At 50.4% G+C, this 15,756-nt stretch overlaps 1 protein-coding gene and 1 long non-coding RNA gene across 2 annotated transcripts in view; both read left to right on the forward strand.

Annotated features, from left to right (window-relative positions):
• KCNQ3 (potassium voltage-gated channel subfamily Q member 3) overlaps positions 1-15,756 on the forward strand; it is a 312,495-nt gene that overhangs the window by 4,720 nt on the left and 292,019 nt on the right. The window lies entirely within an intron of this gene.
• Positions 383-12,725, forward strand: LOC115506328. Its single transcript, XR_003966319.1, has 3 exons — positions 383-468; positions 1,210-1,213; positions 12,712-12,725. It is a non-coding gene; the product is annotated as an uncharacterized LOC115506328 (long non-coding RNA).

Here is a 15,756-nt window from a genome sequence, read left to right on the forward strand (position 1 = left end):
TTCCCCAGCCCTAACCTCAACCCTAAACCTAACCTTAACCCTGAGGTGGGCTGAGCCCCGGGACATCATGAGAGGTGGGGCCCGAGGACCCAGCAGCTGCTCTGGAAAGGAAAAGCCCAGCTGGTGGACTTATTAGCATGTTGACTAAAGATCCCTCTTTTTAAAAGCCTATCAGGATTCCAGGTGCTTTTTTTTTTTTTTTTAGTATGAAATTTATTGTCAAATTTAATATGGACGTTATTGTCCGGGTTCTTTATCCATTCATCTGTCGATGGACATTTAGTTCCTTTCTACGTCTTGGCTGTTGTGAATAGTATTTCAGTAAACATGGAAGTGCTAATACCCCTCTGAGACCCTAATTTCAATTCTTCTGGATAACGATTCGGAGGTGGGATGGCTGGGTCGTAGGGTCGTACTGTTTTTCGTTTTTGCGGGACCTCCGTATTGTTTTCCACAGTGGTGGCACCAGTTTATGTTTCCACAGTGCACTAGGCCTGAAGTTTCTCCTCATCCTCACCAGCATTTGTTTCTCTGTTTTTTTTGTTTTGTTTTGTTTTGTTTTGATCATAGCCATCCTGAAAGGCATGAGGCGTGCTATCATTGGGTCATCCTTTCTTGGGTTGTGAGAGCCTGGTCTTTGGAGTCAGACCTGGGTTTTTTTTAGTTTTTTTTTTTTTTTAATTTTTTCAAATTTATTTTTAAGACAAGAGAGACAGAGCATGAGTGGGGATGGGGCAGAGCGAGAGGGAGACACAGAATCCGAAGCAGGCTCCAGGCTCCGAGCTGTTGGCACAGAGCCCGACGCGGGGCTCGAACTCATGAACTGTGAGATGGGGACCTGAGCTGAAGTCGGACGCTTAACCCACGGAGCCACCCAGGCGCCCCCGTGGAGTCAGACCTGGGTGTAATGCAACTCTGCCATTTCCTAGCTGTGGGACCTGGGGCAGTTTGCTCACTTTCCTGGTTTGCAGTTTCTTTGTTTCTGATCTGGAGAGAATCACGCGAACCTCCCAGGGTTGACATTCAGTTGAGGTGATGATATATAACACCTAAACATGACGCTGTGCTGGTTTGCAACCATGGGCGTTCCGGGGGTTAAATCTGAGACTGGCCCCGTGTGCAGAGGGCAGAGAGAGACCAAAGAGAGAGGCGGGCCACTCCAGATCCATAGGCCGACAGGTTTAATAAGCAAGGGAACTTATCTGCGAGGCTTGTCGTGGGTGCTGGAAGCTGAGCAGATCTCCCCGCCCGCCCTCCAGAATCTTAAAGGTTTTCAGAGAGTCCTTAATGGGATTCAGTCCCATACGCAGTACAGCCGTCTGAGCAACACCTTACTCTCAAGGCTGCGTCTTTGGCTCAGCTCCCACTGTGGGAACCGTGGACAGTGCGCACATTCCAAGGTCGAGGGAGGCGGTGAGGTCCAGCTCACGGGTCACCCGGCGGTCATGTCCTCTCGGTGACCTCCTCCAACGCACTCAGTAAACGTTGTTTCCTTTTTTGCTCCTGCTCTCAGTCGGTTCAATCTTCTGCCTTCCCCTGGCCCCCCTCATAGGATCCACGCCCCTCACCCCTCTCCCCTCTCTAATAACCTCATGTTATTTTCTTGTGGTTTTCTGAATGCCTTGCCTTCCTTCTGCCTTTCCTTTTTTTATGGTACTTTTTTATGATACCAACCACCGGAGTCGGATGAAGACGTCGAGGAAGGGGTTGACCGCAACAGCCCTCAGTGTCAGGTCTCTGGGCCCCCGTGAGGCCGTGTGCTGGGCGGGCCTGTGACCGCAGGTGCCTGGTGTCTCACTGTCCAGGAGCCAGGCTCACGTCAGGTGGCCTCAGCACTGGAAGGGAGACTACGGGGTCTCCCCTTGACAGGGGGAAACAGGTTCTGAGAACCTGCATGATTTACTCAGACTCTTGGAGCGACCTGAGCGGCAGAACGGGGATCCCACAAGGGTGTCCCGCCTGGGTCACAGGGCTGTCTGCACCGCGTCACTGTTGTCCCCAACGGAAGACGATGCGGAAGATAGGTAACAGGGAGAGACTCAAACTCTGCCTTCCTGGGAGAGGTGCCTTGTACGGCTGTGTTTCTGAAAAGTCCCCAAGGAAGGGGCGCTTGGCCAGCTTAGTCGGTAGAGCATATGACTCTTGATCTCCATGTCCGTGAGTTCGAACACCACATTGGGCGTAGGGCTTCCTTTAAAAAAAAAAAGTTCCTAGGGGAAGGCAGTGTGGCTGGTCTGCAGACTACACACTGAGGCACAAGGCTTTTCAAACTTTGACATACGTGTGACCCACCTAGGCGAGAAGGTACCTTAAGAAAAACCTGGCAGACTTTTCTCGAACCGGTCATCAATTTGTGAATCAAACGGCCTCTACCCTCCTCCTGAATAATACAGTGGAAATGAACAACATACCTGCCGTGGGGCCTAAAATGACCGGAGTCCAATCATGAAGAAATAATAAACAAATTCACATTGTGCGAAGTCTTGCAATTTGCCTGGCACGGACTCTTCCAAAGGTCCCTGATGTAAAAACAAAGAGACCTGTCTCGGTTAAGGGAGCTGAGGGGCGCCTGGCTGGCTCGGTCGGTTGAGCGTCTGACTTCGGCTCAGGTCACGATCTCGCAGTCTGTGAGTTCGAGCCCCGCGTCGGGCTCTGTGCTGTCAGCTCGGAACCTGGAGCCTGCTTCGGATTCTGTGTCTCCCTCTCTCTCTGCCCCCTGCTCCCTGGCTCACACTCTGTCTTTCTCTCTCTCTCAAAAATAAATATTACAAAAAAAATAAAGAATGTGAACCTCTATGGACATTGCAGTATTATTTATAACAGTCAAGACAAGGGAACAGTCTTCGCTTCCAATGGGTGGGTGAATGGATAAAGAAAATGTGGTTAAGTATGCACAATGGAATACTGTTCAGCCATAAAAAAGGAGACCATACCATTTGCAACAACATGGATGAGCCTTGAGGGCCCTTCACGGTGAAGAGAGTATATGTGGGTATTATACTCCTCTTAACTTTTTAAGTTAAATTAAAGAAATAAAAAGTTAAAAATACTTTTTTTTTTTTTAAAGGGCCCTTGGGTGGCTCAGTCAGTTAAGCATCCAACGCCTGATTTTGGCTGAGGTCATGATCTCACGGTTTGTGGGTTCGAGCCCCGCATCCGGCTCTGTGCTGGCCGTGTGGAGCCTGCTTGGGATTCTCTCTCCCTCTCTCCCTCCGCCCCTCCCCACCACTCGCGCTGTCTCTGTCTCTCTCAAAATAAGGAAATAAAAACTTAAAAAAATTTTTTTTTTCTAAAAAACACTGAACTTGCACAAACAGCACAGAGCACATACATGGATACAGAACCAGGCCCCACCCCAGAAATTGATACTGTTGGTCTCTGGGGATCCAGGCATGGGCCTTAGGTGATTCCAGATGAAGCCAGGCCTGAAAACCGTTGGCCAAGCTGGACAGGCTCTCTTAGATTCCTGGATGCTGTAAAGAACGTGCCTCAAGTTTCTCTCCACCTGGGGCTTGTGCCCGGGTAATGACACACACACAGTGCAGGGGTGCAACGTAGCGTGCTAAAGTCATTCGTTTCAAGACCACACATGCTGATTCAGGTGCCACGCTGGAGGCAGATGAGCCATAATTCTCCTCTGGAAAGAGGGACCTGAGCAACTAAATTTGGTAGTCTAGCAATGCAGCGAGAGAATGCAGATGTGGAACCAGTCATGCACGAAGGCCGCGCTCTGTTGAGCCTCCTGTGTTGGGTGAAGGGAGCTTTCTCCAAAGGAGGTTTACGGGGCTGGAGAGGAGGAAGGTCCTCCTGTGTATCCAGCTGAGGACTAAGTTTCCTTTCCTGCTTGAAGAACCAAAAGCTACATGCAGTTAACTTGAATACTACCCGTTCCATCCACGTGGCCACAAAAGGCCAGATTTCCTTCTTTCTCATTGCCAAGTAGTGTTCCATTGTGTATACAGACCACAACTTCTTTATCCATTCGTCAGTTGATGGACACTGAGGCTCTTTCCATAGTTTGGCTGTTGTTGAAAGTGCTGCTATAAACATTGCTAAGTGAAATAAGTGATACAGGGAAAGACAGATACCATATGTTTTCACTCTTATGTGGATCCTGAGAAACTTAACAGAAGACCGTGGGGGAGGGGAAGGAAAAAAAAAGAGAGGGAGGGAGCCAAAGCATAAGAGACTCTTAAAAACTGAGAACAAACTGAGGGTTGATGGGGGGTGGGTGATGGGTATTGAGGAGGGCACCTGTTGGGATGAGCCCTGGGTGTTGTATGGAAACCAATTTCACGATAAATTTCATATTAAAGTAATAATAAAAAACACTTGAATACTACCTTCTTATTCTTGCATGGTTAGGAAGCTCCCCCTTTCAACTTGGTGTTCGTGAAAAATAATTCCCTTGGCGTTTAAAAGTTTCATAGATCAGCCAGGATTCTGCGGTATTTTCCAAAGAATCAAGAGGCCCCGCGCTCTCTATTTTGTCTGCGTCTTCAAGTGTTGACAGAATGAGAACAAAATTTGTCGCGTCTCTTTCAAATGGGGCAACGTGGAGAGAAGCCAGGGAAAGGTCTTCGAATGGGGATTGACTAAGACCCCCTTGCAGACATGGTGCCATGTGGTTCTGGTTTGGGGTGGCCCAAGACAGGTGTGGGTTTGTCAGAAGTGCACTGGGGTGGGGGCACTAGGGTGGCTTAGCCGGGTAAGCATCTGACTCTTGACTTTGGCTCAGGTCGCCATCTCAAGGATCGTGAGTTCGAGCTCCACAGCAGGCTCTGCGCGGACGCAGTGGAGTTCTGCTTGGGATTTTGTCTCTCTCCTTGTCTCTCTGCCCCTTCCCCGCTTGTGCACTCTCTCTCTCTCTCTTAAAGCAAATAAATAAATACATAAACTTAAAAAAAAAAAAAACACATTGGATGCGCCACTAGGAGAACAGCATTAACTGTGTGGTTCGGACACCTCACTAGTCCCACAGTCTGCAAATACCTGCCACATGGGATTGATGTGAGAATCCCTTGAGACGATGCGGGTGGGAGTATTCTGGAAGCTATGGTCGTGTAACACCCGGAGGTAGCGTTTCCTTAAAGCCGTAGAAGGATCAGGGGAGCCCATGGTTGGGACCTTTCTGTCTGGAGCATCTGCTCACACACGGATTTGCCTCACTGCTGTCTGTGCTGCATTACCCGATACCAGGAACCCATTAACTAACTGACTAGATTAACTAGATTAACTAACCAGATGTACTAACCTAGCCCGTACATCTACAGGGGTGTCAGCTTCCCTAAGATGGTCACCTTTGGGGAGACTGATGAGGACAAGGTTTGCAGGTGACAAGGTGATGTCAGTACCGAGGTTTCAGGCCACCTCGGGTTTTCAGGTGTCATCAGGTGCCATCCACACTGTGGCCTTGTTGGGCGGGACTTTTCATTCTGCCACGGAGGAGTAGAAGAGTTTGTTTGAAATGTTCTCTTGGGAGAACAAAGTGGGAAGGAATTCAGGAAGAAGATTGCTTCTTGCGCGGAGTTGAGGAAGAATAAAGGTGTGTGTGGCTCGCAGAGCGTCCCGTACATCAGCTGTTCTTGGATTCCTCCTGTGGTGGGCTTCCCTCCATGCTGAAGACCTGGGCTAGGGTCTCCTTCTCCTCTTCTCCATCCTCCCGTCCTTCTAGAGACCTTTAAAATCGCCTGGACCCTGTAAGAGTGTTACGGTTGAGTTGGGGGCCTATAAATCCAGCGTATCAATTATAACCAATGTTTCCTGCATCATTTCATAGTTTATTATATCCCTCCTTGGGCAACATTAATGAGATTCCTGCTTTATATGTGTGAGTAACAATAGCTCCTACAGCAAGTCCTTTCTTACGAATTGCTAAATCTGGCTTTCCTGAGGAGCGGGCAGCCTGACAGAGCATTTCTGGGCCATTGGCCCTTGGATTCTTTGCCACCTTGCTTTAGAGGCACCTGAGTGGCTCAGTCGGTTGGGTGTCCGGCTCTTGATTTCGGCTCAGGTCATGGTCTCACGGTTCATGGGTTCGAGCCCCGCATTGGGTTCTACGCTGATAATGTGGAACCTGCTTGGGACTCTGTCTCCTCTCTCTCTCTCTCTGCCCCTCCTGCCACTTGCTCTCTGTCTCTCAAAATAAATAAAAAATTAACTTTTAAAAAAACTTGCTTTAGCAGTTCAAGCCCATTTCTGCCTTTGTGGGTGTCTTTTGGAAGGGATGGGATGAAATATTACCTAACGTGACTCGGAAACACTTTGCTAGGGGAATGCGTTCATCCAGTCCGGGCCATCTGTACTAATGGAAAATCACTTAGCACTATCACGCTGTTTATCTCCCTCCTCCTACCCTTCCTTAGAATCCCAGCCTTTGCTTTGGCCCACCCCACATGTGTCAGTCATGGATGCTTCTCCACCTGCTGGTGTCGGTCCAGAAAATGAAACCAGAAGGCCTTCGTAATCAGCAAGTCCAGTGAAACTGATCAGCTGTAGTTACGTGACAGCGATGTATGGGATTTATGGACCCGGCACTGAGAGGGGCACTTGGCCAGTTATAGACCCCAGAGGCCTTCAGAGCTGGAAGGAACTGTAGAGAAGAGGAAACTGAGGCCCAGAGCAGTTAGAAACGTGCCTCCAGTCACACTGCTGGCAAAGGGAAGACTTGAACTCAGTCAGACCTTCTTCCAAGGCCGGCTCCCATTCGCTTCTGCTCCTGACCTTCCAACAGCTGTATACCAATGGAACAGTTTTGCTACAACAGAATTCCTCTGGGTTGCACTGGCTTAGGGTCTGGATCAAATGAACAGAAGAGTCGAGCCAGGGGGCAGGCTGATCAGGCGTCCATACACAGGCTCCAGGTGGCCTCTCGCCGAGGAGGGTTTCTCCTCTGCTGAAATTCCCAGGGCCCAGAGCACCTTTGCTCCACCCCACCCCTCCCCACCTCCTGTCCTCTCAACTGTTGTGTCAAGGAGTCTCTGATTTCCGTTGAGCTCAACATTGAGGTGGGGCTTTCAAAACCATCATCTTGTAACTGATGTTATAATCCATTTGGGTTGTTTATAATGTCACCTATGGCTGGGCCACCTGGGTGGCTGGGTCGGTTAAGCATCCGACTCTTGGTTTCGGCTCAGGTCGCGATCTCACGGTTCGGGAGTTCGAGCCCCGCGTCGGGCTCCGTGCTGATGGTGAGGAGATTGCTTGGGATTCTCTCTCCCTCTCCCTTCCCCTCCATTGCTTGCACTCTCTCTCAAGATAAATAAACTTAAAAACATTTTTTTTAAATGATGTCACCTGTGGGACAGCACCACCACTTAGTCCATTCATGGAAACCTGATTTATTTTCATGAACAGCAGGAACTGACATTCATTTCCCTGTGCCACGTTGGGGTTAACACTCAGGATGGTCCTAAGGTGTGGCTGAGAGTTCAGCCACCCGGGGTCCGGAGTTCTCACCCTGGGTCTCAGGCTGATTTGCTGTGTAGTTTTCAAAACGTCACTTTACCTCCAATTTGATAAAAATGGACCTAACGCTCCCTGCCTTCCAGGTTGTTGAATGGATTACATGAAGTGATTCATCCAAGTACTCAGCAGAGTGCTAACATTGGACCTTCGCCTGCGTTCTTCCAGAAGCTCCCGGGGCCAAGGAGCCCAATGCAAGTGGTTTATTCGGCACAGGATTATTTAGTCTGACTTTCATGATCTCTTCTGTGAGCAGTTTTTTAAGACACTTTTTTTCCATAATTGCCCCCACCCATGACATTTTCATACTGCAGATACACTGCGTGTTTCTTTCTGTACTGTATGTATATCTATATAAAAAGAACAAGATTTTTTTTCCCCAGCCATTCCCCTAAGAACTGATTTTGCCCCCTTGGAGGCAATACCATCCCTGTTGAGAATGCACGATTTAGGAGAGAATTCCAAAAAAAAAAAAAAAAAAAAAAAGGAAAGAAATGAGAGAAATAAGTAAAATTGGGGAAAGGCAAGGAAATCCAACAGGAAGGAGAAAAGGGCCATGGATGCATTTTCAAGCAGGTTACCATGGGGACCCTTGAAGCTCAGCCCCCGGGGACCCCGGACTGCAGTGTGGAACGATGCAGAATTGTCCTCAAACGCCATCCATCCCTGGCTCGGGGTATTACCTCTCAGAGAAATCCCTTAGACAGAAGTGTGGGCTGTTTGCCAAAGGTATTTATCAAAGGCCACGTCTGACAGGTGCTGCCCGTGGGTTCTGGGGAAGTATGGGAGGGGTCCGGCCGTGACTGCCACGCGTCGTGTCCTTCCTAAGCGAAGGAAATATTGTGACTTAAGTTCACAAGTGTTTCTGTGTTTCCTCAGTAGTTCTTAAGTAAAGGAAGTCTTTGTGGCCTAAGGGTCATGGCAATTCTATAGTGTTTTTTCTCCCTCATTAATTTTTCATTTAGGACAAGCCATTCAAGAAGAAAAAAATCTGAATTAAAAGTACGTGTAAATAGGTCAGTTCAGTGCCCGGTATGTAGTGATAGCTAACCTTTCTGAGCTCTTACCATATGCCGGGATTGTAGAGTTCTCGAATGTGCAGTGAAACCCGGCCATTGTCTGTGTTTTCTTTTGGGGGAAGGAGCCATATCCTTGTTGAGATTACTGTGTGTTCACAGTTTAGTAATTTTCATGAAATGAAAAGAGAGAGTTACTTGATTAGTTTTTTCAAATGTTTGTTTATTTTGAGAGAGAGAGAGAGAGAGCAGCGGAGGGGCAGAGAGAGAAAGGGAGAAAGAGAATCTCAAGCAGGCTCCATGCTGTCAGTGTAGAGCCCCATTCAGGGCTCGAACTCACGAACTGTGAGATCGTGACCTGAGCCGAAATCGAGAGTCGGACGCTTAACCTACTGAGCCACCCAGGCGCCCCGGAAGGGCGAATTACTTTAAATAAGGATGGAGAACTTTGGTCTTGCCGACAGTATAATTCTGAGTGGTTTTTGCGATACTTTCAAAGAATGAAGAATCTTACTAATTTATAACGTGAGAAACATTAGCATTTTCAAAAACAAGATTAAAATAGATATTCCCGTTGTTCTCACAAACACGTCTTTTGTTGAGAAAATGGGAGGCTCTTGGTTGTGAAGTGGGGTCCTGTGAATTCCACCCTTTGGCTCCGTTGTGGCTTCCTGGGGGAAATAATTAACCTTCACCTTCAGGATCCTGGAATGTTAGAGGGAATGTTAAGATTTCTTCTTGAACTCCTCTTTTTGTGCCATGATTTCAACACCTTATATGGTTGGGAAGATATTTCTTGGGAAAATCTTAATCCTTTAGGAGTAACATACATGCGTCCAAGCATCTGCTCATGGGACTGAAGGAACTCTCATGGATTATTCAGTAGACGTTGATTTCAGGCCTTATAAATGCCAGGCTTTGGGCTAGCGATAGGCGATACATCTGCCTTCGTTGGGCTCCCGAATGAGTAGGTAAATAAATAATCATATAGTGGCGTGGTACCCACTCCAGTGTATACATTTACCGAGTCTCCTGGGGGTTCGGGAAAAGTTGTCAACATGGTTTAAATGAATCAGGGAAGATTGCCATCAGCAAGGAGTAGATTTCAACATACATGCAGGGTTAAAGACCATTTTTCCTTTTATACGTTTCCCTCCATACGGCCGTGACCATGACTGCGTCACACATTTAGAACCCAAAGGTCTGATTGATGCTCACACTGAAGGAAAGGTGCTGAAATAGGGGCAAGAGAAAGTGAGACCATGAAACGTACATTTGGATGAACCTTGGGTTGGGCTATTTAAAGAGGTTGAAGGCTGGCCTTCTCACTGCCCATTTCTTATGTGCCAATATCTATTCTCTGCAGCCCAGAGCCTAGTGCCCCACCGGGCACAACCAGATACTCGGTGCTGGGTAAAAGGGGCACAGTGCCAGCCCCAAGAGGTGCACAGTTTAAGCGACAGAAGCAGAAACAGGTAACAGTTAGGGTGGGTTTGAATCCTGGCTCTGCTGTTTTTTCAGCTGAGTAACCTTGAGCAAACTGCTTAAGCCTAAACCTGTTTCCTCCTCGGTAGCGTGGACCATGCTTGTGCCCCTAGTTGGTGGAAGGAGGAAAAGAAATGACTGTCATACAGTCCAAAACCTGGTTTTGGCTCGTGGTCAGTGTCTGATAAATGGCTGTTCTTTTGCAGTCCTGCTAAGATAAACATGTCCGTGAAGAAAAGTAACATTGAAGTCGGTATCGTAATTTCTACGTGGAAGTTGTCGCCCTGAACATGAAATTCTGCTAGAATTCGTGACTTGCATTCTGCTACAAGGAAGGAACTGACATTGGGGGTGGGTTAAGAGGAGTGTGGAGAAGGGTGTCTGCAGCCTGACTCAGGTTTCCTAAGGAAGCAGGGGTGCCGAGAAAAACGCCTGTCTCATTACCGAATACCCGATGCATGCTCCTCAGAACGGTCAAGGTCATCTGAAACGCGGGAAGACCCAGAGACCGTCAGAGCCAAGAGGAGCCGGTGCAGACACGGAAACTAAATGCAAAGTGGCACGCTGGATGTGATTCTGGAACAGAAAAAGGACACCGGGTAAAAACTAAGGAAATCCGAATAAGGTCCTGACTTCAGTTAATAAGAACGCATCAGCGTTGGCTTGTCCGTTGTCACAAGCGTACCAGACTAGTCTGAGATGTCAGCAATGGGGGAAACTGAGTGCATGTTATACGCGCACTCTCTGTGCCATCGTCTCAATGTTTCCGTAAGTCGAAAACTCTTCTAAAGAAGGCAGTCGATTTTAAAGGAAACTGGGGGATTCTGAAGCGAGGCATTGCACGCATGTGAACCTTCCAACCTGGCAGGGAGGTATGGAAGTTCGGCCTTGCCAGGTTGCAGTCATGGCTCCCGCGGGTCACCGTTAAGACTTGAAATTTGGACCCAGGTCATGCACTTTCAAGTCCAGGGTGGTTTTCGCTATTTCTCTTTACCCCACCCCCATCGTACTCACCGGTGTCCATGCAATGATGATGTCGCTGTGGGATGGCGTTCAGGTCCTACCCACGTGCCATCGTCCGGATGGATCCACCAGAGCCAGGCGTCCGCTGACTGATTCCTTGGGCACGGGAGGAGGGGACAGTACGCTTTTCTTCATGTATCACTGACCAGAACTGGGTCACCTGCTCCCCTTCCACGGACTGATGGGCTAAAGGCCAAGGGAACCACCATCAATGGCTCTGACCCCTTCCGATTCACTCCCTGGGGTCCGGCACATCCGGCTGGGCAAAACGGGGTTCTGTTAGGAGGGGCAGGGGGAGCAGTGGCTTCCAGGGAAACACCAACATGCCTGCCGTACGTTGTCACCGGGAGCCCATAACAGATGCCCACTGTCATCAGTGACTTCCTGTCATGTCAGTCCTCGGGCTCTGCTCGAATGGCTACCAGGCCTGGCCCTCTGCGGAGAGGGGCGTCCACCACTGCCCTTCCCACGCAGAGTGGTTAAGGGCACGGGACATGGTTCTGGAAGCCCTGGACACCCTGATGGGCCTTGCTGTTGCCGCCTCCCAAGCAGACTTGCTGAGCCACAAAAGAAGTGACAGGATATTAATCCCTGTCTGATCGGAGCTACTGTGTTTTAACTATAGTTGGTTGTTGGGGGTGGAGTAGGAAGTGGGAAACCGGAGAAGACTTCTCGCTGTGTGGCCCTGTTCCCGACTCGCCTTCTACCTGGAGGGCGGTCATGTTGGGCCAGAGATGGCCCAATGGAGTGAATGGGCCCTGGCCCAGGGGACAGGGTAGCAGGGCTCTTGTTCTGGGCTCTTTGACATCACTGATGCAGGCTTCACCATGAGGTAAAGGTGGATGGATTTGACAAAGCTCCTGCCTTTAAAGACCTCCCTGTCCAGACAGAAGTGAGACGTGCACATGACCGTGGGGGGGAGGGTGGCCTCTTGGTCAGTGCTTCCGATGTGGGAGCAAATCTTCATTCTGCCGTCTGCGTGACCTCCAGAAAGTTGCTTATCTTCCCTGAGTCTCAAGTGTTTCATCAGTAGGATGGCGAAATAGGACCTGCCCCATCAGACCAGTGGCCGTAGGCTGGCGTAATGGCTGTAAAGCAGCTGGTTTCATACTGTTGATGGCAGCGGTGACCAGTGACGCATACAGAGGCAGATTGGCACACAGGCCGGAAGACAAAATAAAGGCAGACTGCTGGGGGCTGGTTCTGAGATAGGGCTCTGGCAGGCTTCCTGGAGGAGGCAGCCTTTGAACTAGGCATAGAACGATGCAGTGGTGTCAGGGTCCGGGTTAGGGCTGAGGGCAGAGGGGGTAACGTTGGCAGAGCCTTGGAAGCGAGAACGGTAGACGGTGAGTCAGGTGTGACCATTTCTCAGTGGCTGCGGCTGGGGACTGTGGATGGGTGGGGCGGTGGGGGGGCGGGTAGCTGAGCCGTAAGAAGATGAATTAGGTGTGGCTGGAGGGGTCAGGCTTTTTCTAAGCTTGGAATTGCTGTGCACCTTTGGGCAAGAAACTGCCATGTCTCTGTGCCTTTCCTTCTTTCCCTGAAAAATGAGGTCGTTGGATACTTTTTGGGGTTTCTTGGTGGAGGAACCAGGAGCATCATGGTGGAACTCTTCCTCCCTGGGCAGCCGTGTCTCACATTTCACAGGATTTTCAGCATCCCGGGTCCTGCCTACAAGATGCCGTTAGAACCCCCCAGGTGTGATCAACCAGGCCATTCCCAGGCTTTCCCAGAGGCTCTGATGGGGGCTGTAGTGCCCTTGGCTGAGAACCACTAGCCCCCAAAGGCCATCCCTCTGTGGCTGATGTCTCTGGCCTCAGAGTCCCGGCATTCACGCTGTCAGAGATGAGTCGAAGCAAAGATATATGGAGGAAGCTGGAGAATTTATCGCGCTTGTGGGGTTCGTACGGTGTTTTTACGACTTCGGGAAAGCCTGAACTGCTTTTTGAGCTAACGGTTTGGCTCGGGTAAAATCCCCACATCCATCATTTCAAAAGTTGGGGAGGGGCGCCTGGGTGGCTCAGTCGGTTAAGCGTCCGACTTCGGCTCAGGTCACGATCTCGCGATCTGTGGGTTCGAGCCCCGCGTTGGGCTCTGTGCTGACAGCTCAGAGCCTGGAGCCTGTTTCAGATTCTGTATCTCCCTCTCTCTGACTCTCCCCTGTTCATGCTCTGTCTCTCCCTTCTCAAAAATAAATAAAACATTAAAAAAAAAAGTTGGGGAAATGAGTTACCCGGATACAAACCACATGCTGCCCAAGCACACACACACACACACACACACACGCACGCACGCACACACGCACAGACATATACCTCAATTCCTCAGCCTCAGCTTTTGGAACATTAATTAGTGTCACTGCGTGAAACAAATTAAGCTGGGGACCTTGTTGCTTCCATCTGGAAAAAAAAAAGTAGCACCGGGAAATGCTGACGTTGGAAATAGTGCACGTTTACTGGGGTATCACCAAGGCACAGAGCCACCCCTTGTGATGGAGCTCACTATTCCAGAAGCCTGGGCACTTCAGCGGGATGGGAAGGTGGTGTGCGGGTGACCTCGTGGCTTGCGTTTCCGGTGAGGAGGGTGTACTGGAACAGAGGGGCTCAGCTGGGCTGCAGGGGTCCGATCCCAGATTTGTAACCTCAGGCAAACTGCATGTCCCTTCTCTGCCTCTCAGTTCCATTTATAAAATGGGGGTTTCATAGGACCCACCTCAAAGGGTGGTTGCAAGGATTATGTGCCTGCATAGACATAAACCACGGAGAAAAAGACCCCTGGGCCCGGCGCCCACGGGGCTGTGTGTATCTGCTATTCTGCTGATGATCTGTCGAGGCCTCTAGGATTCTAGCTGTAAAACACAGTAGGTGCTCCAAAAACACCAGCTGAAAAAAGAAATAAAACCAAATCAGGGTCCAGGCAGTCATAGCAGGCCACCTCAGTGGGAGAGGGGCCGCCTTCTTTTCCCGTATCGAGTCTTTCAGTTCTAGTAAACTACACGTGATGTAAAATACACCATTTCAGCCATAAGGGTGCAGCTCAGTGGTGTTCGCATGCTCACCTTGTCAGGCAGCCGTCCCCACCGTCCACCCGTAGGACCTTTTTCATCCTGCAAAACCGAAACTCTGCCCTCACTGATGTCAGTCCGTTAAGGCTGCTATAACAAACACCATCAGCGGGGTGGATTAGACAACAAACCTTTCCGTCTCACGGTTCTGGGGTCCGGGAAGGCCGAGAGCAAGGTGCCGGCTGATTTGGTGGCTGATGAGAGCCCGCTTCCCGGCTCACAGCCAGCCAGCTCCTTGCTGTGTCCCCACGTGGTGGAAAGACAAGGGCACTCTCTTCGGGGTGTCTTTGTTTTTAATGTTTGTTTTTGTGAAAAAGAGAGAGAGAGAGGGAGTGTGTGAGTGAGCGGAGGGGAGGCAGAGAGCAAGGGAGACACAGAATTCACAGCAGGCTCCAGGCTCTGAGCTGTCAGCACAGAGCCCGACGCGGGGCTCGAACCCACGAACCGCGAGATCATGACCTGAGCCAAAGTGGGACGCGTAACCCACTGAGCCACCCAGGCGCCCCTCTGGGGTGTCTTTAATAAGTCGGTGATCCCATCGACGAGGGCGCTACCCTCATGACCTCCCAGAGGCCTCACCTCCTGCCACCATCACATTCACCTTGTCGGGGGACACAGACGTCCAAGCCACAGCCCCTTTAAACACTAACTCACCATTCCTCATTCCCCGCCCCCAGATCCTGGCTGTCACCATCCTACTTTCTGTCTCTACGGATTTGACTACTCTAGGCTCCTCGTAGAATGGAGTCATACAGTATTTGTCCCTTTGGGACATTAGCATAATGTCCTCAGGGTTGGTGTTGAAGGGTGTGTGAGAAGCCCCTTCCTTGTTCAGGCTGGAGGATACTGCACTGTCTGGAGGGACCCCGTGTTGTGTGTCCAAGTGACCCCAGGACACTTGCGTTGCTTCTGTCCTTTGGGGACTGTGAATGATGTGCCGTGGGCGTGGGCGTGGGCGTGCAAAGCCACGTTAACGCTTTACCCTGGACCAGGTCCCCTTTGTGTTTCTCTGGCGTCTCCAGCCCATTCCACGCACCGCTCCATGGGCGCAGGGGGGAAGAAGGACGGCGCGCGGGGGTGGGGGGGGGGTGGGCGCTAAAGTGATCGCTGGCTGGCTAGGTGACTTTGGGCAATTCTTTCATCCCTCTAGGTCTCCACTTCCCCGTCTGCAGAATGGGGGTCCCCATGTTAACTTCCCAGAGTGTTGAGAGAATAAAGCGAGTCAGCATATACAGCGCTTGGAAGAGCGCCGACACGCGATAAACACTGTCAAGGGGGAACTGCTGTCGTTCATAGAATATCTGGATCCGGGCACATTGGCCGTGATTTTAATCTCACCGTGACCCCGTGTGGATGTGAGGACGTGGAGGCCCGGAGAGGTTAGGTGACTTACCCGGCGGCACACAGCTGGCCGCTGTGGGGCTGGACGGGAGCTCGGAGGGTCCTGAAGACAAGCCCGTGCTTTCCCTCCAAGCGCCTTCCCGGCCTTTCTCCCCGAGCTCCAGCAGGCCTGGCGCCCCTTCCAGCCTTCAGTAATCTCTGCCTTGGCGAGGCTTGCCATGAGTACCCCGACCAGATCGTGGCTCTGTTGCAGGCCAGAGCCATGCGTGATATATTTTCTTTTCACTAACAGTGCCAGGCATGATGCTGGGCACGGGGGTCCGTGTTTAACAAACACGGGCGACTAATCCCCTTGGCCGTGCA

Source organism: Lynx canadensis, chromosome F2 (genome assembly GCF_007474595.2).
Source record: "Lynx canadensis isolate LIC74 chromosome F2, mLynCan4.pri.v2, whole genome shotgun sequence".
Classification (NCBI taxonomy): Eukaryota; Metazoa; Chordata; class Mammalia; order Carnivora; family Felidae; genus Lynx; species Lynx canadensis.